Source organism: Euprymna scolopes, chromosome 14 (assembly GCF_053919585.1).
Source record: "Euprymna scolopes isolate OS-2025 chromosome 14, ASM5391958v1, whole genome shotgun sequence".
Taxonomy (NCBI): Eukaryota; Metazoa; Mollusca; class Cephalopoda; order Sepiida; family Sepiolidae; genus Euprymna; species Euprymna scolopes.
Window position 1 is genome coordinate 61,478,051 of NC_136495.1, and position 26,686 is coordinate 61,504,736.

The following is a 26,686-nucleotide window of genomic DNA, read 5'->3' on the forward strand; positions in this document are numbered from 1 at the left end:
ATATGTGTGTATATATGTATATATATGTGTGTATATATGTGTGTATATATGTATATATATGTGTGTATATATGTGTGTATATATGTATATATATGTGTGTGTATATATGTATATATATGCATATATATGTGTGTGTGCATATATGCATATATATGTGTGTATATATATGTATATATATGCATATATATATGTATAATCACGGCATAATCACGTTGACACACACGGGTTCTCGTCAGATCACCGAAGTTAAGCAACGTTGAGCATGGCTAATACCAGATGGGTGACCATTTGGGAATTCTAGGCGCTGTATGTGCTCTCCGCTTATCTCGGCATTGTTTCCAGTCGTCTTGTACCTCAACTTGCCACTGGTATGCAACAATGTTGACTCAGGAGAGGCGTGGTTAGAGGTTGCGCAAGTCTTGCCACACAAATTTCACGCGCAGGCACCCTTACAGTGGGTATCCATAGTCTGTCAAGACTGAAGGAAGCCTTCATATATATGTATATATATGCATATATATATGTGTGTATATATGTACATATATATATGTGTGTATATGTACATATATGTATATATGTGTGTGTATATGTACATATATGTATATATATGTACATATATGTATATATGTGTGTATATATGTACATATATGTATATATGTGTGTATATATGTACATATATGTATATATGTGTGTATATATGTACATATATGTATATATGTGTGTATATATGTACATATATGTGTGTATATATGTACATATATGTATATATGTGTGTATATATGTACATATATGTATATATGCATATATATATGTATATATATGTATATATATGTATATATATGCACATATATGTGTATATATGTATATATATGCATATATATATATGTGTATATATATGCATATATATGTGTATATATATGCATATATATGTGTATACATATGTATATATATATGCATGTATATATGTGTGTATATATGTACATATATGTATATATATGAGTATATATATGTATATATATGCATATATATATATATATCTGTGTGTATATATGTATATATGCATATATGTGTGTATATATATGTACATATATATGCATATATATGTGTGTGTATATATATGTATATATGTGTGTATATATACACATATATATGTATATATGTGTGTGTGTTTGTGTGTGCATATATATGTGTCTATATATGTATATATGTATATATGTGTATATATATGTATATATGTGTATATATATGTGTGTGTGTGCATATATATATGTATATATGTGTGTGTATATATATGCATATATGTGTATAAAAATATGTATATATGTGTGTGTATATCGGAATGCTGAGTCTTATTACATCATGCATCTCCAGTAATCACTGCCTTCGATAGTTGTGTTGTCTCACCATGTTTTGGCCAACTAATCCTCTGGCCTTCTTTGACTAGGATTGAAAACGCTATCTTCAGACAATGCTCACCTGTAACTGTAGAGACTAAACGCGTCTATCCACTCTGCCACTTTTATCTTTGCCTTAACAAGAGATTAGAAGTCATTAGACTTAGCGACAGAAGTAAACTTGTCTATAAAAGATCAGAAATCTTTATTATTCATAACAACAAAGTACCACTCTGTTTCCAGACTTTTTTCGTGTGGGCACTTTTTATTGATAATAAACATATGGAACTCTAGTCCCTTCAAAGTAATCTCTTCCGGCTTCAATACACTCGTTGTAACGTTCCAACAACTTCTGAATGATCTCATGGAAGTCCTGCTGTGTGATCACGTCAATGACCCTCGTCACAGCCTTTTTCATCTCTTCACGTATCTCATAACGACAGGTTTTCCTTCAGCTTAGGGGATAGCCAAAAGTTACAGGGAGCAAGGTCTGGGCTATAGGGAGAGTGGGGAACTATCTTAATGCTCATCTTGGTCAAATAGTCTACGACAAGAATGGAGTTGTGGACTGGTGCATTGTCCTGGTGGAAAATGTCACTGACCCGATTGGCAAAGTGCTGTTCTCTTCCGACGGAATCTCTTTCTGAACTCTCTTAAAACCTCAACATAGTATTCTTTGCTGACTGTCTGTTCAGTGGGAACCCAGTACACGTAAATCATGCTTGTACTGTCAAAAAAGGGATCATCATAAGTTTCTGGGTGTATTTGCGCTGTCTGGCCTTCTTGAGTTTGGGAGAGACAGCATGCTTCCATTGGTAACTCTGTATCTTGATCTCTAGGTCATAGCAGTAGATTCAGCTTTAATCGCAGGTCAGCAGAGCATCAAAAACTGCGGAATCTAAATTGATCAGCTCGACCATTTTTCTGCTATCATAAAAACGTCCTTCTTTTAGATCTTATCTGAACACCCTTGAGACAAACTTTGCGCAATCTTCAGTTCCCCGCGAATAATTGTGTGTACAGATCCCACACTGGCATCAAACTGCATTTATTGTCTCTATAAACACACGAGGGTTCTTATCAATAATTCTTTTTATTTGGCCAATCAACTTTGGTGTTCTGATTTTCTTGCTCCTCCCACACATCTCCTCATCCGTCACAGATTCCCTTCCTTTTTCAATCTCTTATACCAATCGAAAGTTAATGTTCGAAAAGCAGTTTGAAGCATTTTATACGTTTCTGTAGAATTTTTTTCAAGTTTAAAACAGAATTTTATTGCATATCGTTTTTTTTTTTTTAATATCCTCATATCCAGATTGCATTTTTGGACATTCACCGGCTGTGACAATCAGGCTTTAGTAGGGTGTATTCCACTTCCTGCTACAGCTGCTCGTTCGAACCAGAATTCATAAAAATTAGTCAGTCAACTCATAAATATATAGCAATAACATGCTGTATTATCAAGAGTCTACAATAATTTTAAATGCCTGTACAAAAATGTCTGGAAACTTATTGAAGGCACCTCGTAAAATATATATGGTAAAATTCAGTTGTAAGTTACACTTTTGTTGAGGTTTAAGATTCAGGCCTCACCATGGACGACAAAAAATACAATTGTAAGTTACTTAGGATTTCTACACAGCCATGGCTGAAGGAACGATAGCATGCTATCCTCGTGAATTAAAGTGTTCCGTCAAAAATTCTGCAGATTCTCAAGTTCGACAGAAAGATTATCGAGTTCGACAAGAGACACCCGAAGAAGATTAGATGTTCTTAAGTTTTAACATTCACGATTAGACTAACATTCCGAACAATTCAAATATTACGAAAAATATCCCCTTTTTTCTTTATTTTTTTAACATAATAATGTGTAAGTGAAAAACATCTTAGATTTGGTGTATTTAGTAGAAAAGGCCGTCGGTCTCTCTCTCTCTCTCTCTCTCTCTCTCTCTCTCTCTCTCTCTCTCTCTCTCTCTCTCTCTCTCTCTCTCATATTACAGAGAAAAATGCGAGCATGAAAAGTAATTTGGTTAAGATTAAACTTAAAAATGTAAAATGACTTCAAGGAGAGATGAGAGTTCATATAGAAACGTTGTTTTAATGTGAATGAAATAAAATACACATCAGGTGCGCTTGAAAGCCAAATACAACGTAATATTAGGAAAATAAACAAATATTTTACTTGTTTGAAATTTATCACAAATATATTTCAGAGGTATACTCCATCTTCAGTGTTTTGTTTTGTTTCCTTTTTTTTTCCTTTTCTTCTTCCTTGCTTCTGAAATATATTTGTGATAAATTTCAACCAAGTAAAATATTTGTTTATTTTCCTAATATTACGTTGTATTTTGCTTTCAAGCGCACCTGATACGTATTTTATTTTATGTAGAAGGACTAATTGTTAAAACTGGAAAAGAAAAAGGATAATATATTCTAGTAAAAAATATAATAAATTTATAACTTCAAATATTGTAGCATTAAGAATTTTTAAAAATTTAATTTATAACATTATACAATCAATTCTTAATGCTGCGATATTTTAAATTATAATTTTTTTTATATTTTTATCAGAATATTTTCTCAGTTTCTTTTTCAGTTGTAACATCTAGTCCTTTTACTTTTCTTAGTTTAATCTTAACCACATTACTTTTCATGCTCGCATTGTTTTTATGTAATCCATGTTTTTTCCAGGCTTTGTTTTGTCAACAATCCATAAACAAAAATATTACCAACTTCTTAAATTGACTAAATAAAAAAAATGAAATTAAAGACATAATTAAATAAATAAATAGTTAGCAGTCAGTTTTGACCGGCGATCTAAGGCAAAAGGTAGGTCAGCGATTGAGTATAACGACTGTGAATTATCAGCGACAGTACAGCTAAGCGACAGATCGGGACAACGGTGAATTATTAACGACAGTAGTAGCCGAATCAACGTAATCGTGGCGACAGAGCGAACAACGCGGGTGCGCAACGAATGTAAACATTGCAAGAAAGGCAAACAGATTTGGTTGCTATGGTAAACAACAGTCAATCAGAAAAAACAGTCTCTCCATTCCCTATATATTCTGAGAACTTTTGAATATCAGTAATTTTATTATAACTTTTGTTTTACTGAACGAAAATTGAATTTAAAAAAAAACTATAGCTGAGAAGGTGACCTATGAACTGTGAAATTTGTTTGAAAATTGGTTGCAGAATGAATGAGCGGTGAAGCTTTAAAGCAGTTCTAAATGAGTAAAACTAACACTTAACTATATATTCAAACACTACGGTGTTTGAATGATATACATATATATTAAGGAAACGTCTGTTTACCTGTATCTTTGTCTTTTAATATGAAAAACAAATTAGGAATTGCGCCTTAAATATACATGTTTTACATACCAGATAACCTTGCATCGAAATTTACTTTCTTAAGTGAGTTAAAGGCCCTTTTCCTCCATCTCGAACATCGAAATTCATCTATTTATAAACATTTAGGAGTAGTAATGTACGAACAGTTTATTCGACTGACAATAGCAAGCTTAAATTATACTTTCCTTTATACACTGTAATGTATGGTTATATATAATATTCGGGCCCAGAAAATGCTAGTATATAAATAATAAATATATATGTATGTGTGTATGAAATATCAACTTCTCAGAATTGGTGAAGACCTCGTATAGCAATCTGATGATATAAACTGTTGATTTTATCTTGTATTTTTTAATGTATTCTATGTGTTTTTATGATTGATTGATTTTTGGTTATTTTGAAATATAGTTTCTCCTTTTTTTTTCAACTTATTCAATCTGTTTTATAAATGTTTGTTTTGCTTGCTTTTTTGTCCGGAAGCTAAATTTTTTTTTGTCTACATTTGACGCAAACTGTCTCGTAAATGTGTTTCCATCTTTACTATGGTTGTATTTTATATTTATTATTTCATAAGTGCACAGAAGAGGCTAAATTTGTATTTTCCTAACACTAGATTTAACACTAACCCGCCAGTTTGCGTAAAAAAAGAAGACAAATAAAATTGCCGTGTAGAAAAATACACCAAACAAAATAAGAGTAGTAGTCCGAATAATTCAATTATTACAGTTTATCTATATATCTATAAAAATGAAAATGTGTATGTCAGGACACGTCTCAACCTATATAATCGACGGATTTTGATCTACAGACTTGAAATTTAGTATACAGGATATTCAGATATGTGGAAAACGTTTTAATCGGGTTTCATCCGGAAAAAACGGGGTGCTAAAGGGTCAAAATTAAAAATTATGTACGTGGGGGTCGTTGAATTTTTATCTGTTGTACGGATGCGCATGCGTGAATGGTTCACATTACAGATTCATTATATTAAAAATAAGTAAGTTTTAAAACACTTTTTAAAAGTCATGTGAAGCCGGTTATCGTACTTGACTAACTGTCTTTAAGTTTTGGTTTCCATTTCAGCTCGTGTATTTTCTGTCCTTTTTTTTTACTTACAAAAGTGAACTGTTTAGCAAGAAAAAAAACAACAAAAAAAATTATACTCGAATGCACAGGACTGAGTTTCTGTAGGCATTAAAATATAATATTTATGCGTATTTTACGACCAGGCAACTACGGGTGCATTTTCTAGTTGTACATAAATTGGATAAGAAATACAATTATTTTTTATATCTCAAAAATAAAAAAAATCACCTCCACCCCAAAGCAAATTTCATCTTGAAATAAGTACATTTTAATAAAATTAAAGTGCGATAATATATAATAAATAGGAAATATAATAAATATAAAATATAAAATATCTATTAATATATAGTAGTAATAAGTAATGATCTGTAGTGATAAGTAATGTAGTTATAAGATTGTCTATCTAACAAAGAGACTTGGTTTAAGGCTCCCAAAATTTATAATAGAATTGTCAGCATGGGCCTGTGGAGTAGTGGATAAAGTACTTGGTAAAATATATTTATCATTTGTGAGTAGAAAAAATTTTGCCGGGCAAAAATAAATGTTATCGAAACGAATTAGTTATTTTAAAGTAGCAAAAATATTACGTTAATAATTTATAACATAAGTTTAGAATTTTTAGCATAAAAAACGTTAGGATAATACAAAGGGCGTGCAATAAGTAATGCCCCTAACCCACTTCCAGTTGTCTGATCAAGCTGAAATTTTGTATGTGCAATGAGTCATATCTCTACGGGTTATGTCGCAAATTACAGCTCTGAATTAATTGTGGTTTCTGTTTTACAGGTGTTTGAACTGAGTCAGGTGTGAAATGGAGCCTGTTGAATTTCTAGCAGTGATCCGGTTTTTGTATTTGAAAGGACGCACACCACAGGAGACTTTTGATGAAATGAAAGAAACTTATGGTGATAATGCCCCATCATATGACCTTGTAAAATGCTGGCATCGTGAATTCAAACATGGCCGGAAGTCTGTAGAAACAGCTCCCAGACCTGGTCGCCCCATTTCTGCCATTGATGAGGCATCTGTCCGTCAAGTTGAGGCTGTCATTTTGAAAGATCGGCGCATTACTATTCGCCAAATAGCTCAAGATGTCAAGATTAGTACAGGGTCAGTGGAAACTATCCTTCATGACCATTTGCATATGCATAAGGTGTCTGGATTCCCAGGTTGCTCACACCATTCCAGAAGCGAGAACGCGTCGAGTGCTCGAGGATGAATTTGGAGATATGTCAAGAAGATGAGTCAAAGTTTTCCAAAAGACTTATTACACAGGATGAAACCTGGGTCAATCACTATTATCCAGAGACCAAAGCCCAGTTAATGCAGTGGAAGCACTTGGACTCACCATCTCCAGAGAAGGCAAGGGTACAGTCTTCTGTTGGCAAGGTCATGCTCACAGTCTTCTGGGACCAGGACGGAGTAGTGATGACAGATTTCCTGGCAAAGAGTACCACAATTACAGGAGCCTATTATGCTTCGCTTTTGAGGAAATTAAGGGAAGCTATCAAAATCAAGAGGCGGGGCAAGATCAGCAAAGTATTATCCTCCTGCAGGACAACACTCCGATCCACAACTGGCATATCGCCAGATCAGAAACACAGGCGTGTGGTTATGAAATCCTTCCCATCCTCCCTACTCTCCTGACCTTGCACCCTCTGATTTTCACCTCTTCCCAGCCATGCAGTTGTTTTGGAAAGGAAAGCGTTTCCCAGATGATGCAGCCTTGATTTCTGAAGTCACGTCGTGGTTGGAGGACCCACCTGTGATGTTCTACAAAAACGGTCTCCAGAGCTGCATTAAACGATGGGGGAAATACATAACTCTGTGTGGTTCCTATGTAGAGAAAGACTAATAACTGTGCCAAGTTTCGTTGCTCTACTGCTATGGGAAGTGGGTCAGGGACATTACTTATTGCACGCCCCTCGTAGATCAAAACAAAATCAAAGATGACTTAGTGGTGAAGTCAGATAACGAACAGAGGGTAGAGAATGGTAATATATACATGTAGTCAGTTAGAGAAGTTGAGTAGAACAGGAGAGAAGCAGTTAGCTAGCCACCGGAGTTTTGGCGCCGAGAATGACTTTGGTCCCATAGCCCCATGGAAGAGGTTCAGTAGGCGACTAAGTAAAACGTAAGAACCAAAAGAGAAAAAACGTTGTAAATCTCTAAGGAAAACACATAACTGTGAAAATGGCAGTTAATGAGGAAATACAAAAAGAATTTATTTGGCGTTACTCCTTCACAAAAAAGGCCTTTCTTTCAGTGTCAGCGAGAAAAAAAGGGAACCCGCGGACTAAGATTAGTAGCCCGTTACCAAATGGCCATGTGCTTACTTGCCTGTTCAAAGTATAATTATGTACTGTCTTCAATTATTATCTGTGATGTTACCCGTATGTTATTGACCTGGCAATGAACCGTAGTTGAATCTTATACACACATACTTGCATCCATAAACACGTTTGTATACTTATACGCCACAAACGACACAACGCTGCCAGGCCACACATATATATATATATACTCCATTAAATATACATCACAGATAGACACGCATATGTAAATATATACCCGTCATATAGATAACTGTGTATTACGGAAACACCCACGAGTTATTTACACTTTTGAACCCCGTGTGAATTTTATTATTATTATTATTATTATTATTATTATTATTATTATTATTATTATTATTATTATAAGTGATGTCGATATATATTCGGAACGAATAATAAGACCATATTGTCTGGCAGAGGCAAGTACATATTTTGATTATCTTCCATTTTAGCTGTCTTCTAAACAGAAATATATAAGATGACGTGTTTACAAACACACGTATATATATATCACACTAACAGGGTTCGCTCGCTGACAGACGCGAAAATTTTGAAAATGGGCAAACAATATAAGCTAAGTTTAACAAATCCTAATATTACCAAAATGGCAACTGCTTTTTTTTTTTTTTTTTTTTTTTTTTTTCTAAATTTTGACTAATGTATTTTAACTATATGCGCATATATTGTCTTTAACTCTTTGCTTCCATGCGAGTCGTTTCTTACTTTATTTTTTATTTATTTATTCACTTTGTTTATTTATTTCTCTTTTTGCTTTTACCAACTGTGTATACCTTCTCTTTAAATGTATTTATTTAATGCATTTTAATTACATATGCGTAAAAATGGTCTCTAACACTTAGTCCCACGCGAGCCGTTTTTAAGGTCAGAAGAACTCTACTCGAAAACGAATAGCCTATGCAAGAATATAGAAGAGCTAGGACCACCTTTCTTTCTACTATAGAAGACAGAAGATTAACCTAAATAAAAAAAAATAAAGGATAAAAGAAAAAAAGAAAAAAGTAAAATTACCATACACATGTGCGCACTATAAACTATAAATAGATATAAAATCCGGGGAAAGGAAGTGAAGTCGTCACACTAACAGGGTTCGCTCACTGACAGACGCGAAAATTTTGAAAATGGGCAAACAATATAAGCTAAGTTAATTTAACAAATCCTAATATTACCAAAATGGCAACTGCTTTTTTTTTTTTTTTTTTCTAAATTTTGACTAATGTATTTTAACTATATGCGCATATATTGTCTTTAACTCTTTGCTTCCATGCGAGTCGTTTCTTACTTTATTTTTTATTTATTTATTCACTTTGTTTATTTATTTCTCTTTTTGCTTTTACCAACTGTGTATACCTTCTCTTTAAATGTATTTATTTAATGCATTTTAATTACATATGCGTAAAAATGGTCTCTAACACTTAGTCCCACGCGAGCCGTTTTTAAGGTCAGAAGAACTCTACTCGAAAACGAATAGCCTATGCAAGAATATAGAAGAGCTAGGACCACCTTTCTTTCTACTATAGAAGACAGAAGATTAACCTAAATAAAAAAAAATAAAGGATAAAAGAAAAAAAGAAAAAAGTAAAATTACCATACACATGTGCGCACTATAAACTATAAATAGATATAAAATCCGGGGAAAGGAAGTGAAGTCGTCACACTAACAGGGTTCGCTCGCTGACAGACGCGAAAATTTTGAAAATGGGCAAACAATATAAGCTAAGTTAATTTAACAAATCCTAATATTACCAAAATGGCAACTGCTTTTTTTTTTTTTTTTTCTAAATTTTGACTAATGTATTTTAACTATATGCGCATATATTGTCTTTAACTCTTTGCTTCCATGCGAGTCGTTTCTTACTTTATTTTTTATTTATTTATTCACTTTGTTTATTTATTTCTCTTTTTGCTTTTACCAACTGTGTATACCTTCTCTTTAAATGTATTTATTTAATGCATTTTAATTACATATGCGTAAAAATGGTCTCTAACACTTAGCTCCACGCGAGCCGTTTTTAAGGTCAGAACTCTACTCGAAAACGAATAGCCTATGCAAGAATATAGAACAGAGCTAGGACCACCTTTCTTTCTACTATAGAAGACAGAAGAACTTTATTTAGTAGTATACTTAATATATGCAATCACCGTACGCTTGCTTGTATGTAAGTGTCCTCCATGATACCCATACCATACCAAACCACTGCACGTGACTCATAATTTGACTGGCACTATATTTTTAACTGCAATATACATAATCCCAGCTGTGATACTAGGGCTAATTTTCTGAATAGATGCAACACTCTGCGCCTGACCTTAATGACTACAATTCCAAATCCCAACGAATTAGCTGTCCCTATAACTGGGAGGGAAAAACCTAATAGCTAGCTACGAAATCCTATACATTTTACCTCCAAGACGATTGCGTTTGTCTTACCTGCATGCATAAAAAAAATAAAATAATAAAAAAAAAAATTTCTCCCTTCTTCAGACTAAACCTTACCTGTAACTCAAAAATCCTAATGGAAATCCATCTGTAAATAAATAACCCCTCTTCTCTTGAACGCTAACAATCTACTCCTTCCAACCTATCCGCCACTAAACTCCCACATTGCTCCGCATCTGTAGTTGAATCGCTAACTTCCAGCCCCTAATCCCTCACATGCAAACTGTTTTAATAACCATCACTAAACATCTATACATTTCTACCTCTAAGGCATGCATTACAGCTCATTCCTATCCAGTAAGGGACTTAACAGCCTATGCACACAAAGGCAGGTACTTAACAGCCAAAGTACCCAGAAACAAAGCGATATGCACTACACAACTGTCTCGAGTTTTGCAACGATTAATTACGTTATTGAAACGACACTCCTTGTTATGCAAAACGCCCCATGACTCTTACTAAAAAATACCTACAACTCCAACTCTATTCGCACCTACTGAAAACCTGCCCATATATATCTATTCACCTAATTACGCATGACTCAATACTTGCTGTCTTATCCATGGTGTATTGCACTTATATCTTAACCCTCCGATCATCTAAAATAGCTCGGGCACAACTCGTAGCTCAATTCTTAATACCTACTCATACTGTAACACTATACTAGACCTAAGCTAACATTAATAAAATAAAAAAAAGGGTACGACTAAAATCACATTATCTCCTCCCTAACAAGCCCTCTTACAAACATAGACGCTTACACTGCATGAACTTCACCCACCCCCTTTATCCATTAACAAGTAAATAGCATGTCCCTAAATCACTTTGAGGAGTGTGACTAATCAGTAGATATAATCCCCCACAAACTAACCCAGTAACACTAACAACGCGGGGTCGCAGAAATACCTGGATTAGAACCTAGGCGCGGAGAAAACCCTCTCAGGGCTGACGGACCCAGTAGGTCTTCCCAGATCATCCGTCTAGGAGAAGGAAAACTCTGAAACTAAACCAAAGGGGAGAGAGGCCTCTTCAGTCTTGGATGACAACCTTCCTAGAGCTGGTGACTCAAACAAATTCACCGGTTTGCAAACCTAAATTGCTTAAGGAGTAGATAGGCTCTGTCTATCGCCCGGCTTCCATACTCCTTCTTTGCCTATTAGTCAAGCGCAGAGACACTATCTCAGTGATTCGACAGAAACACCCAGCGGTAGATCTTGTTTCCTGGCTAGGGCAATGAACGCCGTTCTTCCCCATTCCCAGCATGCCCCACCCCTAAAACTGAACATTTGGGAGTGCTTGAGTATAAGATATGCCTGAGCGGTTAGATTGGGTTGACCTTCTTCTAAAGGGTTGAGGGTACCGGATTGACAGTTCCTGGCTGCTGTTCCCGACTGGTAGTACAGGAGCCCTAACTCTTTGGTAGCGCTTAGAGCGGCTGCTCCATCAACAATTGAATAATATCGGGTTGTTTGCAGTGCCATGACGCGCATGGAAAGGGACCCTGCACTCATCCCCAGTGGGCTTTCCTGAGGCCACAATCCTAATTGGAGAAAGGTCAGCTGATGGTCTACTTGTGATGCATGTCTGAAGCTCCGCATAACCTCTTGTTTAGCTCCCCCTTACCGAAACTTTTAAAAAAAATATGACGACAGTACAATCTAAAAATAAGCTTAAACCAGGATTAGGGACAAACAAATTCAACTTGCCTCCTCCCTTGAGGCTCTCATTCACAAATATCCGTGGGCTTAGAACTAACTTAGCTGATGTTGAAGCATTTCTCTTAACAAATACCCCGGATATCTTAGCACTAAGTGAGACTAACCTACACTCCTCCATTCCCTCTAACCACTTTAACATGCCTGGATATCTCCCACTCTGCCGTAAGGACTCTGACAGACATATGCACGGACTTGGAGTTTACATTCGTAATACCCTTCCCTTGACTAGAGAAACAAACCTAGAAACAGATGATCAAGCCTTTATGTGCTTTAGACTAAACGTGCAACACAGTATTAGCTACTATTATTTTCTCTACCGCTCTCCCTCGACTCAGGACTGCTCCATAATAAACAAAGTATCTGACAGCATAGACACGGCACTGTCCCTCGACACTAGCGCACAAATACATGTGTTTGGTGACTTTAATGTCCACCACAGAAACTGGCTTGGATTCTCTACTCACACAGATGCAGCGGGCAGCACAACCCATAGCTTCGCTATATCTCACTCCCTATCACAAATTGTTACGTTTCCAACCCGTTTCCCTGACCAGGAAGAACAACACGTATCACTTCTAGATCTGTTTTTGACCACAGTTCCCGATGACTGCATAGCGAAGGCCCACAGCCCACTCGGGAACGCTGATCATGCAGTGATAATGGTTGAAATCGCCCTAAACTCTAGACCCAAAACTGAAGAGCCAGTGCTCAAAACAACGAGATATTATAATAAGGCTGACTGGGAAGCCATCAGGGAACTAATTAGAGATGCTCCATGGAAAAATATTTTCTCTCTCCCTGCTGAACAGTGTGCAAACGAGACCACTGACTGGTTCAAAACTGCAATCGAAGCGCATGTTCCCATGCGGAAATTTTATAGTAAGCCCCACTCTCCCCAATGGTTTACGTCGACTTGTGCAACTGCCATTACTCAAAAGCAGCATGCATACCGTAGGTTTAACCGACATAAGTCCAGTTCAAACAGACTGAAGTATATAGAAGCTAGAAATAACGTTAAGAAAGAAATAGCGACAGCTAAGAGAGAATTTACGGAAACCACTAAAAAGCGCATCGAAGCACAAAAACTAGGAACTCGAGACTTCTGGAAAATCTACAACAGTGTAGTAAATAATGGGCAATCAACAATTCCCCCACTAACCAACAATCACGAGGTTGTCTCCTCAGCAACCGACAAGGCTAACATGCTTGCCAGTCGGTTTGCCTCAAACTCCACACTGGACCCTTCCAACCACCCCCTACCTGACTTTCCTATGCGGACAGACGCCACACTAGACGATCTGAAAACAACCCCTGCTCAGGTGCATGCTATCATAAAAAACCTTGACACCTCAAAAGCATGTGGACCCGATCTTATCCCAGCTGTGCTATTAAAAAAGTGCTCAGCCGAAGTAGCTCCAGTTCTCTCCAAACTCTACAACAAATGTCTTAATGAAGCTTGCTTTCCGGGCTGTTGGAAAACTGCTTCTGTTGTACCAGTATTCAAGAATTCTGGCGAAAGGACAGACCCATCAAATTATCGCCCCATTAGCCTCCTCCCACTTTTTGCCAAAATATTTGAAACCATAATTAACCATGCTCTAGTCCATCATCTTACAGATGCTAAACTACTGACTGACAAACAATATGGATTTAGACAAGCCCGTTCCACAGCAGACATCCTCACCGTGATCTCTGAACGTATATACCAATCACTGGACAAAGCGGGGGAAGGCAGAGCGGTAGCTCTAGATATATCTAAGGCTTTTGACAGGGTATGGCATGAGAGTCTCCTCAGTAAAATCAGATCATACGGTATCACTGGTAGAATACTTAACATAATTAAATCCTTCTTAGATAAGAGAAAAATCCAAGTAGTCCTCGACGGTCGCACATCTAAACAATATGATATAAATGCGGGAGTGCCCCAGGGTTCTATCCTTGGACCTCTATTGTTCCTGATATTCATAAATGACCTCCCCGACAACATTGCCTCTGAGATGGGTATATATGCTGATGACACTACACTCTATGGCAGACACGACAGGAAGACGAATGAACACATTTCTAAAGAAATGGCAGAAACACTAGAGGAAGACCTCCAATCTGTAGTGGAATGGGGACAAAAGTGGTTGGTCGCGTTCAATGCTGCCAAGACTAAACTAGTTTCATTCAATAATTACAAGAAACCCTCTCTACCACCCATAGCAATGGCCAACGACTCTTTATCTGAGAGTCCATCTTTCAAACTCCTTGGCCTAACGTTCACAGGAAACATGAGTTGGAACAATTACATTGAAGGCATTGCCAGGGCCGCTGCAAGAAAGGTAGGCTCTCTCTACCGTGCTAGAAAACTACTAACACCCGAAAGTATTCTGTACCTCTATAAGGCCACCATTCGCCCATGTATGGAGTATTGCTGCCACATCTGGGCTGGTGCATTTGCTACTAGTCTCTCGCTCCTTGACAAGGTTCAAAAGAGAGTCGCAAATCTGATAGGCCCTGAACTGGCACCTAAGCTTCAGCCTCTGTCCCATCGACGAAATGTTGCATCCCTCTGCCTGTTCTACAAGTATTTTAGTGGTGAATGCTCTGATGAACTGCAATCACTTGTGCCCCCACGACGCGAGCACCCTCGACAAACCCGACAGGCTACTAGATCCCACCCCCACACTGTAGAGGTCCCTAGATGTAAAAGATCTTTTTACTCCAATAGTTTCTTCCCCAGAACCGCAAGACTCTGGAATTCCATTCCAGGTCCCTGCTTCCCCAACAGTACTGACGTGCAGAAGTTCAAGTGTAACGTGAACCGACACCTTGCTGCCCAAATCCCTACATAGTACCCCAGTAGTTGTTGCCCCTGATAGTAGCCCCCTACACCAAAGTGGCAATTTGCCTTGTTTGGGGTGAAAATGTAATAAAAAAAAAAATATATATATATATATATATATAAGGGCTCCAAAATCATTAGGTAAAAACTTGTTCAAAATTGTTTCGCGACTTTGTGACCCATATATCCCAGGAACTAATAGATATATTCGTTTGGGGTTTATTTTAAAATGATCTGTAGCACTTAAACTATCGCATCATGTTATGTTTATTTCAACAATAATTAATGATGATAGTTGTTAGAACGGTGATAATGAAATAAGCATAGAAATACAACTGAATAAAGTTAGAGAAACAAGACACACAAAGTTTTACTGCACTTACATTGCTTCTAGGTCATTCTGCAATGAATTTGGTGTCAGCATAACCCAGGACTGTGTCACTCAAATCATCAGCGTCATTAGATTCTTTACTGAGGTCGGGGTTTTTTTTCATACCCAGACGAAAAGCTTTTTGTTCGTCTAGAACATCACAGAGATAAGAGGTAGGAGAGCGGAGTACAAAAGTGAGCAATGCCTACATAACAGCCAGATTATCTTTTTTTCAGCGTTGGTAGTGTTTGATCGCATTGATAAACATTGGATTTTGACAGTGTTGTCAGATATGTAGTGTACCTCTGATCTAAGCTCCGTGAAGATGAGTTTGGACACGTTTTCCCTATATATAGCGCTTTGTACTGTATGATTATGAGGGCTTCTTATATATATATATATATATATATATATATATATATATATATATATGCACCTATGTGTATGCATGTATATGCATAAATGTGTATGCATGTATATGCATAAATGTGTATGCATGTATATGCATAAATGTGTATGCATGTATGTGTATAGATTTATATGTATGCATATAAATGTATATATACGAGGATGGTCATAAGACTAATCAATTGCCATATACGTATACATGTATATATGCATATATGTGTAATTATATATCTGGATATATGTTTATGTATATATGCGTACACATCTCTCTCTCTCTATATATATATTTATGAAATATATATATATATATCTTGCACGCAGAATTCCACCATGCGGCCAAGAAAAAGAAAAAAAGAAAAAAAACAGACTCTTCATTGATAAGGATGTTTAGCATCGAAATATATCTGATATAAGCAAATAAATTTGTTTATATATTTAAAAAAATGCGTTGTTTTCAGCTTTCAAAACGTATTCATTTAAATACGTAATTATTTTCAATTTTCATCTAACACAACGCTTCAAAAGCAGATAAAGAAGAAAAAATTTCTTTCCTAATATATATATATATGATTTTCAGAATGTGAGAGATTGTATATAATAAATTCCACAGCCAAACAACGTCGCAGCCCACAAGAGCCATGACAGTCAAAGAACCGGAAGTCCAAGACTCGAGTGTCGCCCTCATTTGGGTTCATCAGTTAGACACATCCGAACTCGAAACCCGAGCCTCTTGCATGCAAGGCAAGCACTCTACCAACTGAGCAAACGCCCTGCACACAAGAATTTCTATTAACCAACACATATCAAGCAAACCGCGCCGAAATCCGACTGTGAGATGAACCTACTTCGTCTCAACAAGGGACGCGGCCATCCGGTTCATTTCACAGTCGGATTTCGGTGCGGTTTACTTGATCTGTGTTGGTTAATAGAAATTTTTGTGTGCAGGGCGTTTGCTCAGTTGGTAGAGTGCTTGCCTTGCATGCAAGAGGCTCGGGTTTTGAATCCTGAGTTCGGATGTGTCTAACTGATGAGCCCAAATGAGGGCGAAACTCGAGTCTTGGACTTCCGATTCTTTGACTGTCATGGCTCTTGTGGGCTGCGACGTTGTTTGGCTGTGGAATTTATTATATATATATATAATCAACCTTTACAGTGGGTATCCATAGTCTGTCAAGACTGAAGGAATCCACCATATGTGTATGAAGAATGTATGTTGTTGATTTTTGTGCTTAGCTTTGCATAACATGATCTAGTTTTTTCACAGGTAAATAGTAACTGGTTGATGCCTTTAAGCCAAGAAGCCGATGTATGCAGACAGCCTAATCTAAAAGCACCAAAAACTAAATCTGTGAAAACTTTCTTTTTTATTATCGTTTTATAGTAATAAATTTGGCACAGTTTCGATCACAAATAGACCTCAACTTTTAATTATAATAAAGTTTAGCTTTTTTATTTATATATTCTAGGAAAGATGTGGAACTACCCACTTGGAAATATTTGGTTATAACCGTATTTTATCCGTCTGATTGAATGTTTCTCTGGTTTATTTTACTTTGGAAGAACTCGAGGAAATTCCATGGAGAATTTAGCAGGGAGTGAGTTTATGATATTAACATCACCAGGTAAGTTCCATTATTATTTGAGGGGGGGGGCTTTTATTTTTGCTTTATTATTTGATTGTGTGATTCATTCTGGAGTTCCGTCGGGACATGTTAACGTCGAAACGCTGGTCGATCCGCGTACGCTTCTCATAATGCTATACATGTATCGTCAGTTATCATCCCAAAATCAAAATATGTACTTATTTCACACTAATAGTATTTTATTCATATGTTTATGCAATACGTCTTACATGTGTTCCGTTGAATAGAGGATGTTCACCTAAAATGTCATCAGAGACAGATATATGTTCCATGGAAAAGAACAGTTCGAGAGATTTTTTCCTTCGAATAAAAGATATATTGTGAATGAAAAATGTTGATAAAAGGAAATGGAAATCTTTTAAAGTTCGTAAAATGATAAAATATTTTTTTTAGTTTTATGATGCATATAGGCACCCTTCCATCCAGTTCGATATAAAGCCCGTGGGGAGACGTTATTTTATGGCGCTATATTTGATTTATTAGATTTTTGCCGTATTTCTTATATTTCGTATTTAGATTCAAATTATAAACAAGAAATTATATACATATATAATTTTATAATAATAATAATAATAATAATAATAAAAAATTATCTTTCAAAGTTCCCTTCTGCTTACACTATTGTTGCTTAAGTTGAGTTTTCTCCTCCCGACTGGAACTCTTCAGTAATTATTATCTTCGCACCAATTCTGAAATATAATACCACATTGGGTTTTTTTTTTTTTACAAAGCAGTTTTGTAAGTTGAGAGAACGATAGTGAAGAGGATACGACATATTCAAATGAAAGAACAAATTGTATCCATTCAAAATAATGGATTTTATTGACAACCCGATAACGAAGCAAAATCAATATTCGTAAAAAATGAGTTAAAAAAACAAACAAACTAGAAACACTATTAATAATAAAGATGGATTCACATTATACAGGTTTAAACTCTGATAAAGTCAGCTGAAAGTTTTAAGAAAAATTCTCTACGCGGAAGTCTACCAATATGATCAATTGACATCACAGGTAAGTTGAAAGGGAGTAAGGTTTCGTAAACTGAATTAGAAATCTAATATATAAAGGCACGATGTCTGTCTGTCTGTCTGTCTCCATATTTTAAAACTCTGTCTCTTCCAAAAATAAAAGTCACAGAGCGGCGCAAGTGATTGGATTTTTATGGACCGTTATTTTATGGGTCTTTTAACTAATTAAAATATTTTTAGGGGTCAATATTGGAAAAAATCTTTATACATTTTGTACATTCATCTTAGTTTTATTTTTTAATAAGTCCATATGCATGTTACGTTGGTACAGTGGCAACGTCACCAGCCTTGAATGCTACAGTTTTGCTTTCGGTTTCAATTCTAGCTGATGGCACCCAAATACTTTTTTTTTTTTACTTTTGAAATCTGGACAAATTAAAATATTATATTTAAGCGTATTTTACGACCAGGAAAAGCCAACCCCCCAGTATAGAAAAAAAAATTATATGAATCCAATAGAACTTAAACTGACAGCATTGTAATCTGCCGTTCCCCATTTGCGTATAAGTTAGCAATGGTTAAATTATGTAAGTTTTATAGAAAAACAAAAACGTTTATTACGATCAAGTAATAGGTTGGTGCAAAAAATGATGTCGTTTTTTTTTTTTGACGTTCAACTTAAAAGTCAAAAAACGATATTATTTTTGTATGAACTAACTACATAGTTTAATAGGTAAATGTTGAACCGTTCATTAAAACTGAGTAATGTTTGGAATTTTGGCGAATAAATAGAATTGAGCATATTTGTGAAATTGTTGAAATTTCTTCGATGTCAAGGGGTAATTTAGTAGATCAGAGTTGAGTAAGGTGTAAAAAGTTACGAAATCTTGCTAAATCGCGACTCCAACTCTGTTACGCGTCAAATATCAACACAGATTATGACTTTGTTCGCAACAACTATTAAGAATATAACAGTCGTCAGAACTTTCTAAAACCACCACACTAGAAGTGAGAAATTCTCTTAACCAATAATCGACACATATGCAAATCACTTTCTTCCCGAAAGACGCATAAAAACAAAGCTAGGATCGTTACTAGATTTAGACTTTTAGCAAGCCAAAAGGCATACGTCCCTCCTCTGATCGCCAACAGCCTCATGACATTGTAAGACCTTTAACTTATTTTGCGGACATATTAGCTTGCATTATTTTGATCATCCGAACTACTATTCTTAATTTGACTGTAATATTCACACTCAACCCCGACTGAAACACTGTAAATATAACTAGCAAGATAACAGCAGTAGTCCGAATACTACAAATACAAATGATAAATTTTAAATATCAATAATTATATAGATATTTTTTTTTATTTTAGTCTATTTGAAGTTATCTCCCTTGCATTATTTTTTGAAGTTCAATTCTGCTTACACTATTGCTTTTTAGGTTGAGTTTTTCTCCCCCCCCCTGACTAGAACTCTTCAATAATTATTATCTCCGCACAATTTCTGAAATCTAATACCACATGTTTTTTTTTTTTTACAAAGCAGTTTCATTGTTTGAGCAGGCGATACTGAAGAGGATACGACATATTCAAACGAAAGAACGACAAATTATATCCATTTCTACCAGAGCTTCTCGATGAATCATGAAATGTGTTGTAGTGATATTAGGTGCTACTTTCTTAAAATGCCACACAACACCTGAGTGAATACCGATCATTGACGCCGCTCCATCTCTACATATCTCAATACATTGGCTCCATAACCAGCCTGATTGAGAAAGAAAAGATTCCAATACTTTAAAAACTTCCTCACCAGTTGTTCTAGTGGGCAGCATTTCACTTTCCCAACAATATCGCACATACACCATAAGTTGAGATCCACTGGTAATATCTGTGCTTTCATCAAGTTGTAATGCAAAAATGCCTGTTTTCACTGTCAATTAACTGAGTTTTTATGTCTTCTGACATATCTTCTATTCTTTGCGCAATTGCGTTATCTGACAGTGGCACAGCTTTCAATTTTGCAGCACATTTTTTCATCCAAAACTGCCTCACACATGTCTATTGCAGAGGGAAATACAAGTTCTTTACCAATATTATGGGCCTTCTTAGCACGCACTCTCAGTGCCACCAAATAAGATGGACGTAATAGCTTATGAGTTGATGTTATTGACATTGCAAAAGATTTTTCTACTTTAAGTAATCATTCCTTTTTCTTTCAAAAAAATCTTTGGTTTTGTGGCAAATTGAGGATGTAGTATTGTTAAATGTCGCTGCAATTTAGCTGGCTCCAGGGTTTCATCCGACAACAACTTATGACAAAGTAAATACTGGTCTGTTATCATTAGACACACTTTCAATGAATCTAAATTGAATATACTCCGCATCATATTTTCTTAATTTGTTTTTGTGAACAATCTCTTCTGTCTCTGTATCAGATTCTGAGTTGATTTCATCATGAGCTTTCCGTTTCAAAAATTTATCCATGGGTAAAGTTTGCACCCTGAAAAAGCAAAATTTAATAAAATATTTTTCGTATAAATAATGCAAGCTTAGTCATTTACTAACATAAATAAGTAGAAATCAGATATTCAGACGATAAGAATTCCTGACATGCGATTAATGCTCAAGCCGCATTGTAATCCTGTTCTGTACTACGCAGGAGATTTCATTTTGTGTAAAAAATCTACGCAGGAACACAACGTCGAATATATTTCAACAGCAATAACAAATAATAACTATTTACATTTTTATAAATGTTCAAAATCATAGGAAAAAGAAAAAATCTATTTCATAAAAATAAAAACTTTGGAGTGTAGGATTTGTGCCGATCAAGTACCTTTTTTCCGTTTTCATTGTTGCCATATACACACTACAAACAAATTTATTAAATTTTCAACTGAAAAAAGAATTTTGTTGTATTAAAGAGGTTAAACGTATTTTTATCAGTTAGGATAAAATCCCAAACAAAACGTTTATTATTTCAAACCGTTTTGACATTTAAAATTGAAAAACGCACACGTCAGTAATTAAGTCAATGCTGCAGAACATAACAAAGATAAAGAAAGTAACCAAAAAATATTTAAAATAAAAAGGGCATATGGATTAAGTAGCAGAAATAAACTTAAACTATTCATTTAAAGAAAGTTCTTCCGTATGTCGGCCAATAAATAAAATCATTACGAAAGGACAACAGATTTTTCATTTGTTTTAATTATGAAGTTGGTTAAAATAAGATGTTATGAATAATAAGTAACAAGTATTTTAATATTACAAATTGTAACTACGTACTTTTAATTAAAAACTATCAATGACCTTATTTAAAAAATTTTAATGTTTCTACAAAAAAAAAAAACAACACAAAATGTGTATCAATCACGATAATAAAAGAAACAAATTTTGTTAAAAAATACATATTTGGAATTTTTAGTGTATTAGTTGCATCGTAATAGATAAGTAACTACCAGAATAAAAAAAAATAACAAATGTTTAAAACAGATTTAGTTTACCACATTTAGTAATTTATTATTAAAAATTTATTTAATTAAAACCATCAGATGAAATTTAAAATTGGCGGTGCTGATGGGGTTCCATTAAAATTTTAGGTACATACATTTACAGATTATAAGAAGAAAAATTTCGATTAAAAAATATATATAAAATCAAATTACCCATAAAAAGTATTTGCTGTCTTGTTTTGTCTTTGTGGACCCCCTGTGGTCCGCGAACCACAGTTTGAAAACCTTTGATTTAATGCTGAATTCAGTGATTTCGAAGAAATTTTTTTTAATAGAATATATATTTTTTCTTTCTTTTTTTCAAGTCGGTTTCTATTTAACCCATAGTTGGGACCCTAACATGTACTACCACTCCGGGTCAGAGTGGATATGGGAGCAATGACAATTAAAGGGTGGCTCCACACTCCCCAAAGCCCGCAAGTTGGGGCCTCACCACCGGATATAGTTTAAGGTCATATCCAGGACCAAATCTATTTTGAATTCCAATGACTATGGCTTGTTGTAAAAAAATAATTAAAGCATTCTTTGTGTGTCAAAATCGCACATTTAAAAAAAAATCCTAACGATTATATGTCGTTCAAGAAAGATCACTCATTTTATGTCATAAACGCATTATACATTTTGAATTCCTACGGTTATGTCTTGTTTGAAAAGAAAATTCTTTTCACATCAGAAATGCACCGAATATTTTAAAATATTGTACTTGCATTTTATTTTTCAAATCAATCATCCCGAATGGAACAAACGCGAAACATTGATAAATATATAAATAATTTTGTCTTTTTACATTTTCATTTCCATCAAGTTGAAATATTATTTTTATAATTTTGATCATAAAATGTGTTTAAATTAGGGTCCCTTTGTTAGTGAGAGAATGTATGTGAGTTCATTTCGGTTGACGCTGTGTGTGTTTGTGTGTAAATAGCGCGCTTCTACTTTTTTAATGAAAGAGCGTTTGCATCTGAACTTGTACACAAGTGATTTTTTTTTCAGCGACGTGCGTGTGATTTGCCATGTGTTATGTTTAGAATGCAGTGAAAATCTCTCGTTAATCTCTCGAGCACTTCCGCCAGGGTCTGGAATAAGCTTTTAAGGATGTACCTACGTGCGTCGGGTCGTGACGAAAAATACCGGGATTAAATAAAAAATTAAAAAAAAAACCAAAAAAAAACAATTAGACAATTTGTTGTTTGTGTTTTATAGTACGGGTTGAAATTCTCTGATTGGCTGAAAGAAACCGGTGATTGAAGAGTTTGTCCAATCAAGAGTGGATAATGATACATTGTTTAAAATGTGTAACATAAAACAAGAAGCAGAAGTAGAATAATAGGAAGATCATTTATAGTCAAGTCAAATTGTGGCTGAACCCTAAACAAATTACTAACAAAGGTTTTTAACTTGCATTGTGGGCATGAATAACACCTCTTTCAGATAAAAATTTTTTTTACCAAAATTACCCTTGGCGAAATGGATCAACGGCTGCCATCTTTCAACCTTTGGACCCTGAGGTAAAATTCGATAACTAGCGAAAAAGACGATATGTAATTAGCAAAATTACCAATTAGCATATCATAAAAACCTGAAATCTAGGCCGTGTTTTTTTTTTTTTTTTTTTTTTTGCGAAGTCGCTAAGACCGATATATTTGTCTTTCAGAGTTCAAAGGGTTAAAATCCAACTTAACTTTGCACCCTGACGTAAAATGCGAACTAGTGAAAAAGACTATACGTAATTAACAAAATTAACAATTACCATATCATGAAAGGCTGAAATATCGATCGTATTGTTTTTTTTTGCTAAGTTGCCAAGGCCTTTCAGAGTCCAAATGGTTAAAATCCAACTTAATATTTAAATTTCGAGACATATAATTCCTGACATTTCCTGACATGGATGTCCATTATTCCTGACAATTACCGACAAAAGTAAACGTATTTCCTAATAAAATACCTTAATTAAATTAAAAATAAAAAAAAATTTTGCATGAAAACCCACACAGGGCCCACTGCAAACCAGGTCGATATTTCCTTGGTGTTTTAAATCGTAATGATAGATAGATATATGCTTAATGATAAACACCAGAAAATGACTAGCTCCTGTCATTGTTTTTTTTTCTTTTTTCAGGCTTTTTTTCTTTCTTATACAAATATGAATATACACGATACAAAAAATAGACTAGGTAGTCTTTTTCAAGACTACAATTTTCACATTAATTCCTGAAATTTCATAAAAAAAAATAGGTACAAAATAAGTATAATTTAAAATAAAGGAATAGTCAGTTGGTCGAATGCTGGGGCAAGGTTCTTGCATAACCACCACAGAACAAGTTTATGAACTAACCAAAGATCATTTCTTGTCAAGAACTCGTCAAAGGTCACCTCATCAAGATCTGGCTGTAGTGAGTTGGTGCATTGGAGGCCTTTGTAATTACCACATATATTTGAACCGTGAATTTCATGTTTCCTACAACTGCATTTTGCCGTAGTACACCTGGAAGTACAGTTACACCTAATTATAGCCAACTAATTTACAGGAGCATGTGGCAAGTCAGTCTTGATTGGTTGTAATTTATCATCTGAAAGTTTCCAGGAAGAAAAGAACGTGAAAAAACGTGACGTCTTTGCTGTTGCGTCTATCGCCAAACCGGAGATGGCGAAGGTTTAAATTAAGGCTAGTTAATCGAAAAGCAGGGATGACTTTTGAAAATATCGGCAAAAAATCGACCCCACACTTTAGAAAAGTGCCCAGTTGATGGTAAAGGAATTAATGTTTTTGGCCAATTTTTCGATATTTGTCATCGGAAGGGTCGAGTTCAAAAGAATACCGATCTCGTGAAAATCCGTTGCCTCTATCGAAAGTTTTAGGCATACATACATACATACATACATACATACATACATACATACATACATACATACATGAATACATACATTTAAACAGACATGCGAGATTTATAATAGAAGATGACATGTTAGTGAGTCAGGTATGCTTTTTTCATCCATATCATGTATTACCTTCCTTTCAAAGTTTGTATATATAACTTCAAACAAAAATTATCAAATTGAGTTCACATGTTTTCTTTTCGACTGGCGCCACGTACGTAAATGTAGTAGACATGAAAGTGTGTATATTAGCGTACCTGCTTTGTTAGTGAAGGAGTGTTTGTATGAAATGTGAACGCCTTAAACAATAGCAAGGAAAATTAACTTTTTTTTTTTTAATTATGCCGTGAAATGTTTATAAAAAGACGAAGAAATACTCACAATTAATGCAACAATAACAAAAGCTCAGATTACTTTTTTTCGATATTTGTATAGACCAATATCCCTTGCCGACTCAGAAATATCTAGTAAATTTCAGCGAAATTACGAAAACAACCGAACGCTTCTCTTTTGCGGTGTAATTCACCTGGTCAGTTAAAACCGAATGCTTGATTCCGGGAGAGTGTTCATACCATAAACGTTTTTTTTTTTACACAGTGATCACCACTTATCAAGGCCCGGAAGCCACTCAGGAATAAGGGTTATTGCAAGTACATTACGTTAGTGTGGAGATTTGATGAAGTGTTTACTTAAGGGACGGTTCATTAGGAATTTGTTAACATTGGACTTGAAGACATCCAAGTTGTAGTCCGGTGGGAAGCAGGCAGACGGAACAGAGTTCCACAGGCGTGCAGTTCTAAAAAAGAAGCTTTGTTCATGGAATCCGCGTTTTGATTTAGGCACAGATATAGAGTGGGGGAAATTTTTCACAGTGGATTCAGCTAGATGGGTGTTTTTTGTGAAAGATTGGCGAGGGGGGACCAGAGATTGGAGTTCAGACGAGCACCTGCCATGGAAATTCGACTGTTTTTGTAATTTCCACAAAGTTATACGAGATACCATTAATAGTGAGCTATTCCATTATCGCTTTTCCCAAGCTAGAAGAATACCTCAAGAGAGTATCTTATATCTTTACAATACTATATGCCCATGCATGGAACATTGATGCCATATCTAGGCTGAGTGTATCAACCACTAATCTCTCACTTAAAAATGTCCCAAATCTAATAGGTCCGCACTATCGGCCAAGCTCTAACCTCTGTCCCATCGCTGCAATCTTGTGCTTGTTTTCAAGTACTTTAATGTAATGTACTCTGATGAAATTATAGCACTTGTTTCCCCTAGACGTACACGATTCTATTAAGCAGCAAAATCCCACGCCTACACAATAGAGGTCTCAAGTTGCCGAAAAGCCATCTACTGTTATAATTCATTCTACTCATATAATTTAATTTTACTGTTATAATGTATTCTTTCTGGTTGCTAAAATTTGGAATTCTCTTGTTTTCTGCTTTTCTGACTGAACTAACCTGCAGAAGTTTAAATGCTTTTGCTGCTCAACTCCCCACAATACTGTGTTAAGCACGATGCGAAATAATAGCCCCTTACGTTTCAAGTGGCAATATTGACTTGTTTGGAGAGAAAAAGAAAATAAAATAAAAAAAGCTTTTAAAAAATACTTGATTTTATTAATCAGGCACGTCACCAACGCAATGGAAAAACGAAAGTTTTGTTCTTTGGGAGACCCCTTTTTATGGTTCCAGTTTGGGAGGGAGATT

General features: G+C 35.2%; 1 protein-coding gene across 2 annotated transcripts in view; it reads left to right on the plus strand.

Annotated features, from left to right (window-relative positions):
• LOC145293046 (lactosylceramide 1,3-N-acetyl-beta-D-glucosaminyltransferase A-like) overlaps window positions 1-26,686 on the plus strand; it is a 228,801-nt gene that overhangs the window by 58,655 nt on the left and 143,460 nt on the right. For both annotated transcript variants that reach the window (XM_080139355.1, XM_080139356.1), the window contains exon 2: window positions 17,424-17,579. The gene's annotated coding sequence lies outside the window, so the exon portion shown is untranslated. The remainder of the gene's footprint in view (window positions 1-17,423; window positions 17,580-26,686) is intronic.